Source organism: Ursus americanus, chromosome 37 (assembly GCF_024610735.1).
Source record: "Ursus americanus isolate L20-20 chromosome 37, mUrsAme1.1.p, whole genome shotgun sequence".
Taxonomy (NCBI): Eukaryota; Metazoa; Chordata; class Mammalia; order Carnivora; family Ursidae; genus Ursus; species Ursus americanus.
The window spans coordinates 10,051,979-10,057,862 of NC_142163.1; positions in this window are offsets into that span (position 1 = coordinate 10,051,979).

The following is a 5,884-nucleotide window of genomic DNA, read 5'->3' on the forward strand; positions in this document are numbered from 1 at the left end:
GAAAGATGAAATTTTTGCAACCTGGGAAGACAAACTTTTAGTTTAGGAAAAGACAAGAGCAGAGCAATCTCTTTAGAACACAGGCACATAGGTTTTTATTTTTATCTTTCAGCTTATAACGCGTTCATGTGTGCAGAAAATATGACAGTGAGCAAAAGATTCTTCTAGGGCATAAGCTGACTATAACCAGTTATTACAGCAAGTTGTGATTATGCAAAATGCCTGTGTAAGGGGAAAAAAATGCCATAGTTATGATTTTTCAATTCAGGGCATCCAAACTGTAAAATTATCCTCCTTAACTGCATGCTTTAACAGAACTAGGAGATATGCTCAACAAATTAAATATCTTGATACTTTTCTGTAACAGAAATCCCTTGGATTGTGAGAAAAAGCTTTCTTCCCTCTTTCAGGTAGATGGAGAAATTTTTTTAAAAATAATTACCAAATCATTCACACAGTTTGGAAAAATGCTACATAGTGTTTAATTTAGGCAAACATGGTCATCTCCAAGGGTTTATTCTTTTTGTAACAGTGAGAGACTCCTAGAGATTTTTTTTTTTTTTTTGAGAAGGAGAGAGGGGGGAGAAGAGGGAGAGGTAGAGAGAGAATCTTAAGCAGGCTCCACGCCCAGTATAGAGCACAATACAGGGCTTGATCTATAACACTGAGATCGTAACCTGAGCCAAAAATCAAGAGTTGGATGCTTAACTGACTGAGAGAACCATGTGCACCCCCGCCACCTATTTTAAAGATGAAGAGAAAAGAAAATGTTCTTATTTTCTTACAGCAGCTTTGATAACTTCACCACCATTCAACAGATAAATCAGAGGAACCATTAATTTTGCAAGTACTTTAAGAGTCTATCTTTGGGAAAGCCATTGTATATTACTCATTTCTTTCAGAGGAAAATCAACATACATGGGAAATAGGTTTTGAAAAACTTTGGCTCACAAAGTGCTAGCAGAATGGTGATAGTTACCATTTTGGGAGATTGACATATTTATGTTTATACTTATATGTACGTATTTAAGAACTAATAATCTGCTGAATTTAACACCATTTTATGCTTTTAGATCAATAGAATGTTTGCTTAATTAGGGGTTTCATTTAGCAACAAAAATTTAAAGGGGCTTAGAAGAGAGGATTTCCTACAGTAAGTAATCATCATATATTTTAGTAAAAAATTGCAATCAAATTACAAAAGCCCCTGAGGAAGTTTACCAGTTAACTGTCTTTCAACCTTTAAGACTGAACTCAGAGAGGGAGTTAAGATGGCGGAGGAGTAGGGGACCCCTTTTTCAGCCGGTCCCCTGAGTCGAGCTGGATAGGTATCAGACCAGCCTAAATAACCACGGAATCAGCCTGAGACGCAGGATGATGCATCTGGAACTCTACAAATGAACATCTCCAGCGCTGAGTATTGAGGTACGAAGAGGGGAGCTGTAAACCGTGCACAGATATCAGAAGATAAACGGAAGGGGGAGGGAGCCGCCGCGTTTGGGCGCCGGGAAGCGGTAGCCACCTGCACAGGGGAGCGGGCGGACTCACAGAGGGCACGGTAGAGAAAAACAGAGGTCTAAAAGAGATATTTGAACAAATTGTAGCTGAAAACTTCCCTAATCTAGCAAGAGAAACAAAAATTCGTGTCCAAGAGGCAGAGAGGACCCCTCCCAAGCTCAACCATGACAGACCTACACCACGTCACGTCATAGTGCAACTCGCAAATATGAGATCCAAGGATACAGTATTGAAAGCGGCCAGGGCAAAGAAATTTCTCACGTACCAAGGCAAAGCCATCAGAATTACGTCAGACCTGTCTACACAGACCTGGAATGAGAGAAAGGGTTGGGGGAGCATTTTTAAAGCTCTTTCAGAGAAAAACATGCAGCCAAGGATCCTTTATCCAGCAAGGCTGTCATTCAGAATTGATGGAGAAATAAAGACATTTCAGAATCGACAGTCACTAGCCAATTTCGTAACCACGAAACCAGCCCTACAGGAGGTATTACGGGAGGTTCTATAAAAGTAAAAAGGCCCCAAGAGTGATACAAAACAGAAAGTCACAGCCAATACAAACAAAGACTTTACTGACAACATGGCAGAATTAAAAGCATATCTCTCAGTACTTAGCCTTAACATTAATGGTTAAATTCTTGCTTTAAACGCCACAGGGTTGCAGATTGGATAAAAAGAAATGACCCATCCATTTGCTGTCTACAAGAGACTCATTTCGAACCCAAAGATGCATTCAGACTGAGAGTAAGGGGATGGAGTACCATCTTTCACGCAAATGGACCTCAAAAGAAAGCTGGGGTAGCAATTCTCATATCAGATAAACTGGATTTTAAACTACAGACTATAGTTAGAGATGCAGAAGGGCACTATATTATTCTTAAGGGAAGTATTCAACAAGTGGATATGACAATTATAAATATATATGCCCCCAACAGGGGAGCAGCAAGATACACAAAAGCCAACTCTTAACCACAATAAAGAGACATATAGATAAAAATACACTAATAGTAGGGGACCTCAACACTCCACTATCAGAAATAGACAGAACACCCTGGCAAAAACTAAGCAAAGAATCAAAGGCTTTGAATGCCATACTCGAGGAGTTGGACCTCTTAGATATATATAGAACACTACACCCCAGAACCAAAGAATACTCATTCTATTCTAATGCCCATGGAACATTTTCAAGAATAGACCATGTTCTGGGACACAAAACAGGTCTCAGCTGATACCAAAAGATTGAAATTATCCCCTGCATATTCTCAGACCACAACGCTCTGAAATTGGAACTCAACCACAAGGAAAAATTTGGAAGAAACTCAAACACTTGGAGACTAAGAACCATCCTGCTCAGGAATGACTCGATAAACCAGGAAATCAAAAATCAAATTAAACAATTTATGGAGACCAATGAGAATGAAAATACAACAGTCCAAAACCTATGGCATACTGCAAAGGCGATCCTAAGGGGGAAATATATAGCCATCCAAGCCTCACTCAAAAGAATAGAAAAATCTAAAATGCAGTTTTTATATTCTCACCTCAAGAAGCTGGAACAGCAACAGAGGGACAGGCCTAATCCACGCACAAGGAAGCAGTTGACCAAAATTAAAGCTGAAATCAATCAAGCAGAAACCAGAAGTACAGTAGAGCAGATCAACAGGACTAGAAGCTGGTTCTTGGAGAGAATCAATAAAATTGACAAACCACTGGCAAGACTTATCCAAAAGAAAAGAGAAAGGACCCAGATTATTAAAATTATGAATGAAAAAGGAGAGGTCACGACGAACACCATTTAATTGGAAGGATTATTAGAAATTTTTATCAACAGCTATATGCCAATAAACTAAGCAATCTGGAAGAGATGGAATCCTTCCTGGAAACCTATAAACTACCAAGAAGGAAACAGGAAGAAATTGATTTCTTAAACAGGCCAATTAATTATGAAGAAATTGAGTCAGTGATAAACAACCTTCCAAATAACAAAACTCCAGGCCCGGACCGTTTTCCTGGGGAATTCTACCAAACATTCAAAGAAGAAATAATACCTATTCTCCTAAAGCTATTTCAAAAAATAGAAACAGAAGGAAAGCTACCAAACTCATTCTATGAGGCCAATATTACCTTGATCCCCAAACCAGGCAAAGACCCCCTCAAAAAGGAGAATTACAGACCGATTTCCCTAAATATGGACGCCAAAATCCTCAACAAGATACTTGCTAATAGAATCCAACAGTTCATTAAAAGGATTATCCACCACGATCAAGTGGGATTCATTCCTGGGATGCAAGCGTGGTTCAATATTCGCTAATCAATAAGCGTGATACATCCTATCAACAAGAAAAGACTCAGGAACCATATGATCCTCTCAATCGATGCCGAAAAAGCATTTGACAAAATACAGCATCCTTTCCTGATTAAAACCCTTCAGAGTGTAGGAATAGAAGGTACATTTCTCAATCTCATAAAAGCCATCTATGAAAAGCCTACTGCAAATATTATTCTCAATGGGGAAAAGCTGGAAGTCTTTCCCTTAGGATCAGGAACACGACAAGGATGCCCACTCTTGCCACTATTATTCAACATAGTACTAGAAGTCCTTGCAACAGCAATCAGACAACAAAAAGGGATCAAAGGTATTCAAATCGGCAAAGAAGAAGTCAAAATGTCTCTCTTCGCAGATGACATGATACTCTATAGGGAAAACCCAAAAGAAGCCACTCCCAAACTATTAGAAGTTATAGAGCAATTCAGTAACATGGCTGGATACAAAATCAATGCTCAGAAATCAGTTGCATTTCTGTACACGAATAACGAGAACGAAGAAAGAGAAATTAGGGAATCCATCCCATTTACAATAGCACCAAAAACCATACGTTACCTTGGAATTAACTTAACCAGAGACGTAAAGGACCTTTATTCTAGAAACTATAAATCACTCTTGAAAGACATTGAGGAAGACACCAAAAGATGGAAAGATATTCCATGGTCATGGATCGGAAGAATTAACATAGTTAAAATGTCCATGCTACCCAGAGCAATCTACACTTTCAATGCTATCCCAATCAAAATACCGAGAACGTTTTTCAAAGAACTGGAACAAATAGTCCTTAAATTTGTATGGAAACAGAAAAGACCCCGAATCTCCAAGGAACTGTTGAAAAAGAAAAACAAAGCTGGGGGCATCACAATGCCGGATTTCGAGCTGTACTACAAAGCTGTGATCACAAAGACAGCATGGTACTGGCACAAAAACAGACACATAGACCAATGGAACAGAATAGAGAGCCCAGAAATGGACCCTCAGCTCTTTGGGCAACTAATATTTGATAAAGCAGGAAAAAACATCCGGTGGGAAAAAGACAGTCTCTTCAATAAATGGTGCTGGGAAAATTGGACAGCTATATGCAAAAGAATGAAACTTGACCACTGTCTCACACCATACACAAAAATAAACTCCAAATGGATGAAAGACCTCGATGTGAGACAGGAATCCATCAGAATTCTAGAGGAGAACATAGGCAGCAACCTCTACGAAATCGGCCAAAGCAACCTTTTTCATGATACATCCCCAAAGGCAAGAGAAACAAAAGATAAAATGAATTTATGGGACTTCATCAAGATTAAAAGTTTCTGCACAGCCAAGGAAACAGTCAGAAAAACTAAGAGGCAGCCCACAGAACACGACATGATACAGACTGTCTAACTTGCTTAAACCAAGCCCCACACCCCTTGCACTCTGGTAATAATTTCCCTCTCAGTCATGCTTCCCTCACTTCCAGCATGGCAGACCCTTCTCCTGAAGGGTCAGCAAACCCCTGAAAACACCACGTCTTCCAACCAGACAGATCTGCAGGGCCTTGGTTGTGGTAGAAACGGTGTCACATCTCATTTCACAAGCAGACCAGAACACACCTAGTTGCAACTAGCCACGTTCTGGCCAGGGATTAAACACTAAACACAGCAGGACTCTGCAAATGACTGGCTTGAAGTCTAGAGCAGCCAAAACACAACAGCAGAGTGCATGCAGCACACACCAAGAGACGCTCCCTGAAGCACCAGGTTCTGGGCACTACATGACCTCTTCTTCATAAGCCCATTCCTTTCTGGGGCAGGAGATATAACTGGCTTTTTCTAACACAGAGATGAAGGCAGACACTTAGACAAAATGCCTAGAAGAGGGAATTTATTCCAAATAAATGAACAAGATAAGGCCACAGTCAGGGATCTAACTAAGCATATATAAGTAATGTGCCTGATGGAGAAGTTCAAAAAAATGATCACAAGGATACTTACTCACTTGGCATGAAAAAAGGACAGAAGATTCAGTGAGACCCTTACCACGGAGATAAAACGGTTTATAGGAAGC